The following is an 18,044-nucleotide window of genomic DNA, read 5'->3' on the forward strand; positions in this document are numbered from 1 at the left end:
TCATTGTAAAAATACCATTTCTTCAGACTGATTCTAATAAATAGGGAACTTCTAGAAATTGTTCATATGGAGACATTATTTTCCTTTTATTTTTGATACGAAGCTTGTAAGTTGGAATATTCATACTGAAAACACGGTTTACATTACACTACACGTTTCGATAATCAAGTTATCGTCTTCAAAAACTGGAAGTAAACTGTTTACCTTCGCGCGTCAGACAGTGTAATTGTGAGTTTTGATGTAGTAGTAGTGTGAACAGTGTGTTCAGTACGAGGCCTGTGGCAAAAGTCATGGCAACCATTTTTATTTCTTGAGATACCAGTCTGCTAGGAAAATGTGATATATACAGATGAAATGAGATGTATAGACAATCAATAGAAGTGAAATATCAAAATAATGGGGTAATGTGACCCCCATGGTACAAAATAATGACACATGTCATCAAACTGGGCCGAATGAGACTCAAAGTAATCCCATGATACTGCCACCACTCGTTACCAACGATGTAGGAGTACCGTACCGTAATGATGGTAACTGCTATTTCGAATATTTCTCCAATGCAGGATGAAATTTTGTGGAATAGTGATGGTCAATCGAATCCAAACCTCTTATGTGACTTGACATTATCAATCTCTTCTTCAGATAAAGAAAAATGTTGATCTCGCAATGATTTATCTTCTGCGATTGGTTTACCTGTTTCTCTCAAAACAAATGATGGTGTACCATTCAGAATTGATCTTTCTACGTTGCTCTAATGGAATGGTGGCGACATGTCCAAGTGCTTCGTGTGCAAACAATTTTTGTTGGATTTGGCTCCTCTTGAAAGACTCATACAGTCGATTGTTGCACAGTTTCCTAGCTTTTTAGAGCGATTGTCAAATTATGCGGTATCCAACGCGAATAAATGCCTCAATCTCACGATACGGCACATAATGATCTTGCAATACTAGTTAATGGAGAGCATCGATGTGTTCTGGAACAACATCTAATTTTGGACAACTTTCACGAAATTTATCCTGTAGCGAATTGCTAACACGATTGAATTCGGAAAACCAGTGGAGCATGGTGGTGCGAAATGATGATTATTTATCAAAAGTAGAAGCGAGTTCATCGGTACACTGCTATTGGTTTAATATACGTCGAAAGTCATATAAAATCATCGCACGAAAATGTTCGCGATTTAATTTCATTTTTTGTCCAAGAGGAATGTTTCAAGTATCTGTAAACAACTTTACATCAGTATTGTCATATTTCAGAACTTAAGTAGCAACTCTCGTATTTAGTAGATTATCTACAATATTTAATGATATATTGACGTTTGGACAAAAAATGGGTTACTTTATAGGTTACTACTGGACTAAAGGACATTTAACAGGAAATAAATTGGAATTTATACTAAATCACATAATACTTTGTTGCGTGTTAATTTTGAAGGAGCTTGTTCCAAGTAAGACGGCTATTCTATTCGAAATAAACGTGAAATTTGAAATTATTTGGAATTATTTGTCAATAATAGAATTATTAACCGATTAATCTCAATTCTAATGAATAGGTTATACAGAGATTGAAATGAGAATCCAGATATAGAATGAAGTTTTCATTATAATTGAATGTGATATCGTCCCATCCTAATTTATGATGGTTGATCGGTTTGGTAAAATATTTAGAATACACAAAAAATATTAAGTTATCTTATTAAACATCAAAACAAGATAAATCAAAAGGATCAAAATGAACCATTTCTGATATTCTAATAATTATAACAGTTAAATGTGTGCCATATATAGTGCATTTCGTTTTTTCACCTGTCTTCATATTCTCTCATACTAAAATACACATTACAAAACTACCTGTTTCCGTTTTTTCATAGCTTCATAGTTGGTAGTTTCGTGTGTGTTTGTTATTTTAATTTATAATTATATTTTCTATTCCATTCGGTTTTGTACTATTAAATTTTTAACATTATCATATTTTTAGTAGTATTTTCGTAAGTGTGATGCGCCTTCTTTTCATCATATCAATCCTCAATGATATTTGGTATCAAATTATAACATGGCATTTTTGAATTTACTTCTTTGTTTTCGTTTGTTCACGTATACATATCTTATATTGAATAATAAACATATTAAAAATCACTCCTTTATAGATTTATTTTCTAGTTTATAATTTCATATTGTTCATTCGCTCATTAAAGCATAATTGTCTCACTTGATATAAAGATATGAGAAGCTTTCGGTGACAGTTTTCATCGACCGGAAAATTTACATTATTACTATCATGGTTGACTCGCATGCAGTCAACAAAAATACTATTAAGTAGGTCACGCCACCTACCATTTTTTATTTTCAATAAAATTGTATCCAGTGGAAGTAAAGTCGAAATAGGATGTGAAACTAGTAATTTCAACTCATTTAAGGGGCCATATTATACCTCACTCTTCTAAAAAATACTGAATGGCAACTAGATGTATTCAACATATTATTAAGCATCGAGTTTTCATATATGACAGCTCCTTTACGTCGATAGAAAATAATGAAGTCTTGAATTTAGTCATCATGCTGAGAAAAACTATTCCTTGGTATACTCTACCTTTAATATTTCGAATATATACTCATTTTTATTGATTATGAATTTCTGCAATTTTTTATTCATATCGGCGAGCATACAGTAATATATTGAGTAGATCTTATTGAAGTGTAACAAACTAAAATTGAAATTAATCAGCTACATGAGTGATACACAAAAACATTAAGTTTCATCGTCAGCGGCGGAGAGGGGACTATTAATGTACGAGGATATATTGAAAAATTCTTAGCCTACTAGACAACCAAACAAAATTTCAATTTGAAAATATTTTATTACTCAACATATTCTCTTTCTAATTGGATACATTTATTACAGCGAACCTGCAACGTCTCTAGACTTCAAAAAAAATGTTCCTTCTTGCTCTGCAAATCATACCACCACACCTTTTATTACCTTCTCGTTGGAAGATAATTTACGACCTTTTGAACTTTTTTTCAGTTGAGGAAAGAGATGATAGTCGGACGGAGCCAAATCTTCTGAATAGGGGTGTTGCCCTGCAAAAACAAAACACCTTTGGATAGCTTTCAGCGTTTTTCCTCTTAAATTTTTCCCGTAGAGTAGTCAGTAATGTCGTATAGTGTTCTACCTTTACTCAAAAAATCAATCATGATTACACCATGGCAATCCCAAAAACTGAAGCAAGAATTTTTCTAGCAGATTTTTGGACACGAAACTTCTTAGGTCTTGGAGAACCAGAGCGTCGCCACTCCCTCGATTGTTGCTTTGTTTCTGGATCGTAGAAATGTACCCAAGTCTCACTCATAGTAACAATTCGGTTTAAGAAGCACAAACTGAGAACAGATCGAACGCGATGCTTCCAACCTAACGTTTTTGGTCAACATTCAAACATTTGAGTATCCATTATGCAGCAATTTTTCTCACGTCCAAATTGACGTGAACTATATGATGAACGATGAAATATTCAGTGCTCAAGATATCCGTCTTAGCCCAATTTGTCGGTCTGATAAAATCATGTCATGAACTGCATCGATATTTTTGGGGACTGACACAGAAACTGGCCTATCGGTAGTCATCTTCAATGGAAAATTTACCTCTTTTGAAAATTGCAGACCAATTTTTCACGGTTGCATACGAAGGACATTGATCATCAAGGGTATTAAGCTTATCTGCTTATCTCTTAACCCTATTAACTCTGGTTTACTTTTTTGACGTCAAACTTTACACTGACACTTCTAATAAGTTATTGTTCGTTGCTATGGTAACGCAATATTTTGTTTATGCATGGAATTTGGCCGACTCTTATTCAACTTACAATAGATAAGTTTTGTCTGGAAAAGCCTGCAAAGTTACTTGGTTGAGGGTGATGTATAGAGTATAAGGAAATGTTTTGCTGCCACGTTATACTGGTTTTCCTTTGAAAGTGAGATTTTAAGTTTTTCTGGACAGTAATGGTATGAGTTAAAGCACTTTTTGCTTGTTGCTAATTCGTTACTTACGATTCCAATGTGGGAAGGTAACTAGATGATAGTAAATATTATTTTTTGGGATGTGAGAGATTAGTAGGCGTGTATAGATTGAACAATAGTGTGATTGGAAAAATATTTTCAATAATATTGAAGCGAGTGAGTCTGTACAAATTACAATCTGCTTATAAAGAGTTTAAGAGTTTACCTGTATGAACGCTGCAAGTGGTGGAATTAGAGATGGTTTGATTGGGAATTGTGACATTGTACCCTACTCCTGTTTCATTCTAGGAAGCATACGTGTATGGAATTAGATCATATTTGCTACAAGTTATTTCTTTGGAAGCATTTTCGATTTCTTGTTTGGGTGTTGAATGTTTGTCGTACCTCGAAAGGGATGTATTGAATTTAGGAAGGTCAATGGTCCATGGTGGGGTAGAAGGAATAGGAAAGTGTTTCGGCCGGGACGAGTTTTCAATTGATATGAGATAAATATATGAATTTGCAAGTATTTTGAAACTGCTGGTAGTTGTGGCTTTATCGTCATAACGTTTTCTAAATAAAAGGTTCAACGTATTTTCTGTATAAAACGGTATAGTTATCATTCACCATGTATATCAACGACAAAAAATTTCCGTTAATGTTGGTAAAAATACTTTAATTTTGTAATTTTTCTACGTCGTGGTCGATAATTTCACTATTATGAAGCTATGATTTATGATATCCACTTTTAATTTATAAAACAATCAATTATATCGGGTATTTAAAATGTCAATACAAATTTATTAAGTGTTTAGCTAAAAAAATACATTTGTGTTGAAAAAATAATTTCGGTGGAATTATAAAAAAATGTTACTGTTTCCTATTTTTCCAGATAGTTTATCTAAAAAGCAGTTACTCATCGAAAACCAAATACAAATTCTATGTTTATCATAATGTTATTTGCATTAAAACGAAACTTAATGATTGATATGATTTTATGACGCTTTAGGTTTTTAAATCAGATGTCAAAAAAATCTTCAAACTAGGTACATCTATCAGGAACAAATTCAATGAAAGAATGAAGTCAAATGCAAGACATATATATAGCAAATCACATTGAATCTTTCTGAAAATAATAACGGATTTAAAAATAGAGTTAAGGATTAATAGGGAAAGAGTATCTTGAATTCTCATGCTTCATCTAATTTTCCCACACATTTCATTGTTTTCCTGCGTTTATTTATTTGACTAATATTCTACTTGCCATCTATTCTTATGCCGTTTCACATTTTTTTGTTTTCACTCACTAATTTCATGATTATGATTTTTTTAATATTCACTCTATTATTATTATCTTCGTTATTCGCATCATTCCTATTGTAAATATTTTGGAATTTATAAGCAAATGATTTCGGTTGAATTTGAAAGAGATGCTACTCTTTACATTATAACGAAACTTAATGATTGATATGATATGATATATTATTTTATGGCGCTTTAGGTTTTTTAATCAGATCTAAAAAAAATCTGCAAACTAAGTACACAATCAGGAACGAATTGGTAAATTCGATGAAAGAATGAAGTCAAATGCAAGAAATATATACAGCAAATCACATTCAATCTTTTCGAAATAAATATCGGATTTTTTTCTGAAACATACCTCAGCTTTCAAATTTACTGATATACAAAAAATCAGATGTTAAATGGTTTTTATGGGTTGATAGTGGGTTGCAGGCTTATCTAATATAATAAGCTCACAGTTTATAGAAATGTTTATGATATAGGTATATTTGAAAAACGAAAGCGTCCTCTTTGTGTGTACTGGTTTCTAATAACTTTTATCCATACACCATTTTGTGAAATCACTTCTATGTAAATATGGCAGTTCATTATCTTAAGGATGAATATGCTATTTTGTTTCTCTTAAATCCTCAAGCTTCATCTAATTTTTTTCACAAATTTCTGCTTCGAATTCTTCTTGCCAGCTATTCTTTCCCATTTAATCATGAATAGTTTGTTAATACGACACTGTGTCGTTTTTCACTCACTCATTTCATGATTATGATTTTTTAATATCTACTCTTACAATTCTCTTCAATTGTTAATCGTTATTTGCATCATTCCTATTCATCATTCCATATTTCTATTCATTTATCATTTGGTTTTCTATTTTTTGTGCTTTCCATGTACATTTTTGTAGGCGCATATTTTCTCTATCTTCTATGATATACTTTCCTGTGAATATTTCATATTCTTCTAGATTTTGTTTCTAAATAATATTTATTAGATCCAAGACACAGCTGAAACCATCTATTTATTTCACACGTGAACAACTTTATATTTTGTAATCATAATTATCCTAATTTTACTTGCTCAATAATAATTTCTCTGTTCTTATAATATAAGAAGATTTATTGATGATAATTGTGTTTTGGGTTGCTTCAGTTATTTTATCTTCTCTATTGAATATCTAAGCAAAAGTTTTTTCTACTATAAAAATCTACGATATGTTCAACGTTATTATAAATCATAATATCAATCGAAACTGAAACAGAAAAAAACATATAAATAGAAGTCTTGAAATTTTACAATTAATAATAACCATAGAATTTCAGAATTGCTACAAAGATAATGTAGTTCATAGAAAATTCACGATATTAATTTTGTCTTATAATATTAATGTATAAGTACGTTTCAACAATTTAGAAGATTATTATACATAAGTATTAGAAACCTCGGAAAATATATTAAAGTTAGTCCATTTTGGTGTTTAATTGCCACATCAATAAGAAACCTCTTATATATTAGATGCTTAGCTTTTCAAAAAGAAAAAAATGGGTTGAAAGAAAACAATTATGCGTAAAAAGTAATAAATATCATATTAAAAAAAAGCATAAACAGATACTACAATCAATTAAAAATGAATCCGAAACGAAACATCAAAACATAAAACCTTTTTACTTACCTTATATACCAGGACTTTCCCAACAGCTATCAAATTATTTTCATAAAATGATATTAGTATAAGTCATAAAGGTCATAGTACGCTATCCAAATATTTCACTAAATTAAAATCTAAAACACAAAAAAATAAATGAAGTAATATTATATATCAAGTACCTTGTATTAATTACATACATTACATAGGGCAGACCTCCCATTATTTATAAAATAGACTAAAAGGTCATCAATACCATAAAAAAAATGAAACTGCCTTATTGAACCATAAAATATCAAAAAAACTGAATTCAATTATAAAGATTCAAAAATTCTTGGAACGGAATCCAATACACGAAAAGAATTTTTAGAAATGGTTCACATTCATAAGAACGAAAAAGCTATAAATGATAAAAAAGACCTAATAATTTAAGTAATTTATACCTCTATTTTGTAAACTCTAATAAAACTACAGATAATTTAATTGATTACTGCTATATATTATTTGAGATGTAGGGACCAAGGAAAAATTAATTTTTCTTATCAGAAGTTCTATTTTTATCTTAATATTATTTTGATGTTGGTGATCTATTCATTAATATAAATTTATCAGTGTCCATATCATATTTTGATGAAGACTGAAGTTAAGTCGAAACGTCAATTTCTTATCAATTTCTCAAACAAAAATTATTATCACGTTCCCAATAAGAAAACGCTCTCTCTCTCTCTCTCTCTCTCTCTCTCTCTATATATATATATATATATATATATATATATATATATATATATATATATATATATATATATTGGAGAATTCTAATCTACATTTTGTGATAAACTAAATTGTATGCTCAAAACTTATTAACTAACTAGTAGTAATTTATCATCACAATGGTTATAAGGTTGTTATTATAAAACCATTCAAACATTTAAACTTTCGATGGTATCAAAGGCACATTATACTATTTAATAGGTTTTTTATTCATTTATATATTATACAGCAATAGAAAGGGCTACCCTACGTCTACGTCGTTTACAAAGAAGATACTGCTTTGAAGTTTATTTCGTTTTCGCTTCCAAATAAATTTTTGAAAGGATATTCTAGTATCCCAGTGAAACCTGTCTCTTTTTTCAATGTTTATTGGATAAAATCATGATAGTTGCCAAAATATATGAGTACATATAACGTTGATATTGCATGAAAAATATTTTCTACCGTGCATAAAGAACGTACTATAGACACACTTTAGACTGCGTAAAACTAGTGCGTAGAAAAACGTATTATTGGAGTCTCTGTAGTGTGTAGTAGCTAAATTATGAGGCTCATATGCGGGAGGTCCCAGGTTCAAGTCGCTCTGGTGTCATTATTTATTTTTTTTCTTATGTAGTAATAATTATTTTTAGGTGGGATTTATTCATGCCGACGAGAAGAATTGACAAATTTTATAACACAAATTCGTCTGATGTTTTGTTAATTTGTTCTAATCTTAATTAAAATGTTAAAAATATTAATAAACATATATTTAATGAGGAAAAGTACTATTAAACTTCTGTATTTTGATGAAATATTCGCTAGTAGAAAAAATAATGTATGTAAATAAATATTTATAGCTATTAAAAAATGATTTTTATGACAGGATTGATTCTCGACATTTTCAGATACTTTTTCAAGCAATACTTGTTGTATGCTATGAATGACTAATACTTTTCTATGTCATATCTCATGACATTAGAGGTCAATTAAGAGGTATTTTTTCGAAATTGAGTTTTCGCTAAATTCTGATTTCAAGAACATATATCGTTGCGGTTACCATAGGACAATCTTATTGAAACTTTGTCTCTCCCGAATCAATAACGTTTATATCAAATAAAATATTCTTTATGATGAAGTATAAGTAAAGGGAGTTCCTACTTCAACTTTGAAGAAATAAAGTCAAATGATGCTATCAGCATGTAAACCGCACCAATGGCAATATTGCTCATTAACAAAATCGTGAAGCTTGCAAAACCTCATTGGTTAACACAATACCAACTGTTGTAGAACACAGTCGGCAAAAAACAGAACGGTAATGTTTCTTGACAAGTTCCACGTAGTGGACGGACAGAACATCAATTTCTGTAACCAAGACTAAATTGATAAATTCGCATATTTTTACATATTCTTGATTATAGTCTTCACTACGCATATTCCTTCGAGGTATAAGAGTTAATGGAACATGTAAAGAGTGTATGACATTTCATAAAAAGCCAGTGCAGTATGAGATTTAACCTTTTCGTAAGCTTCGTAGGGCTTGCGAAACACTTGGTATGATTCGAACATCGGATCCCGCAAATACAATTCTTAACAAATTTGTTGATACTTGAAAATTCAAAGAATTCCAATTGATTTTCTGATAATATATACTAGGAATTGGATTTGATGGGTATTATTCCCTGAATACAAAAATATGTTTGTTGTTATCTCATTATGAACATCTAAATAGTCCCAATAGATTGAGATTTTCTAGTTACCTTCTCTCTAATCAGAATGGCAAATATATGTGCAGAGACAATATCATACAAAGAAATTTATTCTAACTGACTGAAGCTCACGGGTTATTCTACTTGCGATATCAACTTAAAAAATAATGGAAAGTTAATACTGAAGTAGGAAACAAATGTAATGACTGAGAAACTGGAGCAGAATTGAATAGAATAGAACAATAGCGCTAAAAACTTACCCTAGTATTTAATAAAAAAAACAAGTTCGTTCCAACAGCGTAGGCTTAGTTCGAATGAATTTTTAATTCTTATGGCACTAGCTTCAAATTGGATTTGCATTTATTATATTGATTATACAGCTTTCCACCATCGTGAGAAGCGCGAAAAATCTGATTTTTATGTTTCGGATTTGAGTAGTGCCATTGCAAAAAGTTAATTTTTCAAATGTCTTTCGTCAGCTTAATTATAGACAAGACATAAACTAGAGCAAAATAATAAAAAACAGGACTAAATATAGAATCCCATAAACGTTGTCAAAAAAATGGGATTTTGTAGATCATTTTTGTATATTTTCATGGAAAAAAAAGTATTTTTATACTTGTATAAAATATTCATCGTATTTTTGTAATCAAAAGTATAAAAGAATCAGTATTGTGAAACTATTTTATAGAAAAAACTTTTTACTATTAACACAAAAATGTTTTTCAAGAATCTTTGAGAATCACACTGAATATAGGTATGTTTACATCAGATCGGAATCAGTGAATTCTCATTTTAAGATTTTTTTCCATGAAAGACATATTGCTTAATGCCAGTGTGTAACCTATTTTAAGTTTAACCTAGATTATATATTTCTATAGGCACATTTATCCATCAATTTAATTCTATATAATAATAATGCACAACCTTAATATTTCAACTTGTCATTCATGACACAATAAATCAGTCTTCAGTTGAAAAAAAAATGCCAACGTCTAGATCAAACGCTTTAATGAAACGAATTCACTTTCTCTATTATTTGCTATTTATCATGGAAACATTTTGTCGAAATTGGTTTTTGATTATGTGTTCGGTTTGCTTTGAATATTAGCAAGAGTCTGACATCAAGCTAATTCTTTGCCTCAAATTCTTTGAATATATTTCGATACGTTTGAATCATCTACGAAAACTAGCGGAAAAAAATATATCAGACTAGCTACTACAAGAACTAATTATTTGTGTTTGCTATTTAAATTGAAATTAGATTATCCAAATAACTTAAAATTATACAGGTAACGGAAAAATCACAGACACAAAAGTAACGGACAACTGATAAATGAAACTTCGAAAATTTGTTTTCTTATTGAGGTTATTATGGCCATCACCACGGATCACAAACCAATATAACATTTGATTATACTCCGTGCGTGCTGTCTCACATTTTAGCTAATATGGAAATTATCTCCACATTCGACACAATTTTGAAATTTCATTCCGAAGCCCTGTTATTGGTAGAATTAATTAAGCTAGTTGAATCTTCAACTATAATTCCATGACATTTAGATACCCTGAATACTTTAAAATATACGTGCGTTGTATGAATATTTATAATATAGAGCTGAGGAGTTAAGCAGTTATTTATAAGGCCTTCCATAAAAATAGTCCAAATAAGTGACGAGATTGCTGCCTCTCATTGTTTAATATATTCCTCTAGCTATTAATGAAGGATTTGGAGAATGTATGAAGGACAATTATTGGTTAGGTTATGAGGAGTTAACTGCTCCACGTAGACAATCATTACACACTACGCTTCATGGAAGACCAAGTAGTTACATTGCAAGACTATGAAGATATGGAGTATATTTTCAGAAATGTTTCAGATGTTTATACAGAAGAACAATAAGATCTTTCACTAAATAGTGGAGAGAAAAAATAAAGAGTATGTTAGCTACGAATATCTGGGAAGGAAACTATTAAGCAGCGTAAATATTTAATATAGAGAGTATCAGAATTATCAGTACTCAAATATATACTTGTGAAAGATATCAGAGTTAAACCATGGTCTTACATGAAAATATGTCCAGAACGGTGGATATGAGATTGTACAAGCCATGTGAGTGGAGACCAAGGGTAATTAAAAGACCTAGGAGAAGCTATATTTTAACTTTGAGTTTCAAGTAACCTTTCCAGCGCTTTTGCGCACAAAATTCTTTTAAAATATATTGTAAACATATTCTTTATTGGATTCCCGTATCAGCATCGGCAGTTTATGTTAGATGGAATTTCTCATTAATCAGAGATTTCTTGTAAAATTACCGGAAATAATAGAAAATGCGCAGATTTGAAAAGACTGAAAATAAAATAATAATATAATCATACACGTATTTTCCTGTCAATATTTTTTTCATTGTATAAGCCGAAATTCCCACGGAAGCTTTCTCTTGACCGCACTGTGAACCTGAAAAAGATAAACAAATCTCGTAAGTTTAAAAATAGTTCACCAGATCCCGTTATTTATATCACTTTGGAGTTTGTCAGGATCAGTTAAATCGCGGACACCGTAGTTTGCTGAAAAATTTCACCATTCGCGAAAATCTCATCACGAAAATCGTCGCGTTTATCGATAAAATCACAGGAAAGGTTTACGAAGAAGACATTTTTTCAGAATATGTAATCGTGTGTCATCTAATTGTTGTGAGTGAACTGATTGCAATCAGATGCGTTATTTATGGTGTTGTGGCTTTATACATAGAGTGTTGTTGTTCATAGTTACAAGAACTCTCTTCTTAGTCAGATGTTTGGGTAACGCTGTTGCCTATTTTTTGATCATGAATAATATTGCTCATAGTGAAATAGTTAAAATTATTGCCAAACTAGAGAAGAAGTCCGTCGTAAATGGTCCAGGTTATATAATTTTTATATCTACTTAATGTTTATGTATACATATTGCAACCATACTAAATGGACAATGTATGTTTGATGTATATTTCAATTTTACAATAAGTGTAATGCTTTGGATGCAAATCCGGAGATGTTTAATTCCGATGTATGCAATTAGAAAAAAAAAAAACAATAGTGTCAACTATTACATACAATATTTTCATTCGCCGCACATCGTCTCATTATGTGTATCAAAGGTTAAAGATATTTTTTTTGCAATTAAGTGAATGTGTAATCTTAATTTTTTTACCAAAAAAAATTACCATAATTACTTTACTATACGTTCATATTGATTCATAATTATGTTATCCCATTATGGAATAAAAATAAGAATAGTGTCTCCTGATTTCAAACTTTGTTACCCGTTCTCACTTATTAATAAGGTTTAGGATGTTTAATGTTCCTATCAATGTCATGGAAATAACATTGGTGATGTGAATTAACAAATAAGAAGTTCTCAGATAATACTAAACTTCGCATTTCTAGCTTACGTATTGTGGGTCTTTGTTGATGAACCGTTTTGATTTTAGGTCTTTTCTTATTGAAAATTAGTTTGTGAAAATTTTTCGTCGTACTTCGGTTTTTATCAAATATAACTAAATTCAAGAAGAATCATCAACAAATATATATAGAAAAGTAGAGTAAAAGTAAGAGTAAGAGTGAAAAGTATCAACTTTCAGTTTCAATTTTTAGACTAGATACTTTATTACCACATTTTTCAACTTTTTTTTAATAATTTTTCATCCTCGGTCTTGTTTAATAATCAATCCCTCATACAGAAGAATGAAATCAAATACCATGAAATATTGACATGGAGAACCTACATATTTTAGAAAAGAAAACAGTTAGGAATAAAACTAAGGCAGTATGATTAGTTAATTGGGAGACAATGCCCACTAAATCTGGAAAATAAACTGTGGGGTACAGTACAGTATCACAAAATCATAGCCATTATAGTGAGAGTTATGAAATTAGAAATTAGAAATACACGACGCACATTGGGGCGTAACACCAAAATATTGGACATTATAGTTTTATGGCCGAACAATAAAAATTAAATGTCAAACCCCATTATTTCTTAATGAGAGATCGATTTCTGTGTTCAAATTTCCAGCAAATTTTACTTGGGATACTTTTTTTTTGAGAGAATCAACAGTTTAAAAAGGGAATAGGGTTTTCGGCAAACCAGAACCCTCAGTGGAGTAGGTATCATTCAATTCACAAGTTTTTCGCAAACTTTCGAAACTAGCAACTAACAAATGACACATTTTTTCCATAACACAATTCAGATACAGTTGATCAGATGGGGGGAAAATACAGAAAGAACATCATTTAAACTCATTAAAAACGAGCTTCAACTGTGAAATAACTTAATTCGGATTCAGTCTTCAAATTTAACAGTAAATATATCTATCTAGCGGAATTTGAAATTTAATTCCAAATTATTAATAAAAGTGTTCTATACTTATAGTACTTCTTCGCATTCAGTATTGTAATCAAGTATTATAAGTCTTCAAAGTATTAGAGATATGTTCAAACTACACTAAAAGTATAAATATAAATAATTCCAAAACTTTTTTGCATGCTAATTCATATTCAGATAAAATTTAATTGAATAGCGGGAATGAAAACTACCTAAAAAATTTGGAAAATTTCCCAATATATGGGAAACTAGGTTTTTATCGACATACCATTCGTATAAAAAGATACGAACCATTTTCATTTTATTAAAAAATTCCAATATTGCATAACTATGTAAATGTTCCATTCTAAATTGTTTCAATAGTCAGTTTGAAACGTTTTATTGTGAGATGTAGGATTCAACTTAGACAAACTATAAATGTTGTTGGATATCTTGGATTTAGGATCAGGTTAAACGGGGATTTAGAACAGATGAAAATAAATAACATTGTTTCTACTCATCCTTCAGCAAATGGGTTCTATTTTATATTCTAAATCGAAGTAGCTATGGGAGAATCGGTTATTTTTTATCGTTTCTTGTAGTGTGTGTGCCTACTGATGATTTCTATATAGCATTAAAACGTGATTGAATATTAAAAACCAAGGAATATTAATCGAGTGATTACAAAAACAACTCCACTTGGAATATAAATGTTTGCTATATCAGCTACTTAAAAATTTCTAAATCGGCATTTTGAGTGAATTGTACAGAAACCAAATAACATGAAAAGTTTGAGACTCTGGCGCCACTTAGAAATTATTATATATAAAGACCGATGATTAACCACGTCTGGTGCACTTCTAAGTTAAATATTCCTAGTTACGTTGCAAATACAAATTATTTGCGTTATTGACCAACGGTGTTTAATATTTGCAAGTTTGATATAGGCAGTATAAACACAAGTTTAAATTACTATAAACATAAATGAAGGTGGTTTTTTTTAAACTGTTTTGATTTTTATAATATATGGCGGTAATTCAATTTTCCTTCCACGAACAATATGACTGATAAAGAAACTTATTTACAAAAAAAAACAAATAAAGCGTTCAGCTTTTCCAATAAATTTTATAAATTCCATCTCACTTAAATTTTTATTCAACGTGAAATCACCTCTATATAATTGAAGCAATTTTTACATGTGATGGATTAAATTGCAACAAAAAATAAACTAGTTGCTTGCGCAGACATAATCATGGTTAATATCAGGAAATTCTGCATGTATTCATTAGGTTTTTCTGCAAGATGTAAACAAAATTTTAAGTATGTTAAGTTCAATATAGATGACAATCAAAAGTTCATATCCTGACACAGAAAAGGAAAAGAGACTAGTTTGAAAGAAATGGAGTGTAATTCAACGAGACTTACTGTCAGTTCTAAAATTCATTTTAGTAAAAATAAAATAGGATAGCATAAACTGTATTAGTTACATAAAATAGGAAAATAATAGAACAAGCATAGGGAGATATTGAGCAAAATTGCATTAAAGAGGAGAGGACAACGTAGATCGAAGTAAAAATAATGTTAACAGACCGATCGCACCAAATAAATCGAGACTCATGGAAAAGCTAGATATTGACTAACAAAAGAAGATGACATGTTACAGAACAATAACATAGTATGCATCTCGAATAATCACTATGGCGAAAAAGAAAGAAAAGAAGAATAAAGAGCGAAAAATAATGATAGGAACTATGGAGTAGAGATCAGAGACCAAGATTGCCAGGAAAAAACAATTTAGGAATATTGATAAAAATAAAAAGGGAATTTAAATCTCAAGAACCTACAGGACCGCACAGAGAAAAACAAATATATGTCCACTGCTAGTGGAGTCAGCATATATAAAACAATCGTAAGACCTATACTAACATATGAAGAGGAAACTCGAGCGGATAAAATAAAAACGAGGAACATGATGAGAACTGCAGTGATGAAAACATTGAAAGCTATTAAAGTAGTGAGCCTTAGAGATCAAATAAAAAATATAGCTTAGCTATAAGAGAAGATCTAATAATTCAAAATGTAGTACGATTCACGAAATCCAGACAATGATATTGGAGAGACCGAAACGACAAAATTATGAAAGATCGATGGGCTAAATGGGCAAAGGATAAAAAACTAACTTCATGAAGACGTCCAGACCGACCTCTGAAGAGACGACACGAAAATCTTAAGAGGCTGAATAGAAAAAAGACTGAGTCTCAATTAAAGAGAAAGAAAAAGAAGGGACATGTAGTGAAAAACGTTGAAGGTCGATCGATCAACTAGCAGGAGCATGTATGATGTCCTATAGTAACAAAAGTTATGCTATAATGGCAATAAGGAGAATTAAATGGCTAGAAAGAGCTAATTGTGAGACAAGTAGAACTAGATGCCTATAGAGGACAGGAGTTCAAGATAAAATGATAAAACGATCAGAGGAACTAATCGTGCAAATCAACGAACAAGTATAGTGATGCTCTACAGATAAAAATATAATTTTATTGAACTGCATATGAATTTCAATTTCACGTGAAAGAATTTTATAATACCATGAATACCTGCAATATCCTTTGGAAACCCCACTCTTCTAGTAGCTATTGGATCACGAAAAAGAATTATCGTTAGATAGAAACTTCTGAAAGAAGTCTGTCTATAGTTTTTATTTTTCTGTCGTCTTGTTGTCTCTTGTCTGCGTATCTATCTAGTTTCAAGCTTTCTCTCCAATTTTTATATATTTATCAAACTTAAGACGTACAGAACATGAAAAAAACGTACTAACGTATGTATTGCTTTCTAATTTTCAAAACTACAATTCTCTATTTGTAACACTGATGACCAGAACCAGACCAACCAAAAAATAGATTGGTTTGTGAAGCAAAACCGTTCATTCACTCTATAATAGCTTTAAAAATACCGGTATCCATATTTATTTGTATCTGTATCTGTTTTTGGTACTTGTTGGACCGAAAATAATCGTTATGATGGATTAGATTAATTTTAACTATAGGATGAGTAATTAACAGTGATGCATATAGATAACTGTTGAAACATTTCAACATTTCTATATTCCAAAATTAGTAGATTAAAATTGAATATCAAAATTCTCGTTCTTATTTTGAGAACTAATTTAACGAATAAAAACAAACAAATCACACTAGGTGATGAAAATATGTGTACATATTTGAGACTTATTTGACGTTTATATCAAGACATATAATTGGCTGAATCGCGAATAAATTTTTGATTCTATTTGGAGGAATATTTATCACATCACTCAATTGTGTAAATCAACATTGTGGACAGTTACCAGATAAGTTCATATCCAATAGCTGAACAAATTCATAGTATTGTAACGTTTTTTGTATTTATTTACACTCTTTCTATTCGTGGGGTGAACTAATGTACACTGGTTTTTACGTTCTTAATTTATTTACATACTGTACAATACACTCAACTTACTTAAATAATTTCTGCGATCAGTTTTACTAATTATTTTCTACTTATTTTCACTACGACTTTCTATTGAAAACTGACTTACTGCGCTACATAAACTTATTTATAAACCTCAAATAGAATTCTACAAAGCTCTAGAACAAAAAGAAACACAAGAAATAAATAAATAGAATTTCCTAGAAATTATTTAAAAGAAATACTGTAATAAACCGCCTTATATAATAAAAAGTTCATCAAAGACGCTTCCGCTATTTGTAAAAAACAGGTTAAAGGCGCCGCGCGAATTCGCCGAAATTTAAAATCGTAGCTGGACAGGGCTGGACAAGGAACTATTTCGCGAGCTTGTTCGTAACAGTATTTTCCGAAATCTCTATGGAAATTTTAGCATATGTGGTATCAATTGTTACTGAAACCACCAACGTCCATCTGTTCCGAAAAATGATTTTAAAATTTTAAGAAAAAAACTGTTAAGATCATTTTAATGAGCTAGATACGATTATATTTAATAAAAAATTGCTTTGGATGTCAATGAAATGTTTATATAACAAGTATTAGTGTTCTTGGCATTTACGTCATTACTAATAAATGTAATGACTTTGCAAATAATCTACGAGGTATCTCTAAAATGTTTGTAGAAAGCTAAACTGTAAACGATTTTGAATACAGTACGTTGGGTTAAAATAAGTTATTTTTTATTACCAACATTTTAAAGATAGATATAATAGTTCATTTAGTCAAAAACATTTGATATTGATCCACAAATACTTTCATAATAGAATGAATGCTAACCTATTCAATTTGATTTGTGTTATATTGATAGT

General features: G+C 30.3%; 1 protein-coding gene across 1 annotated transcript in view; it reads left to right on the forward strand.

The window, feature by feature from the left end:
* Positions 1-18,044, forward strand: part of LOC130451640 (potassium voltage-gated channel subfamily H member 6) — a 280,003-nt gene that overhangs the window by 7,479 nt on the left and 254,480 nt on the right. The window lies entirely within an intron of this gene.

Source organism: Diorhabda sublineata, chromosome 1 (assembly GCF_026230105.1).
Source record: "Diorhabda sublineata isolate icDioSubl1.1 chromosome 1, icDioSubl1.1, whole genome shotgun sequence".
NCBI lineage: Eukaryota > Metazoa > Arthropoda > Insecta > Coleoptera > Chrysomelidae > Diorhabda > Diorhabda sublineata.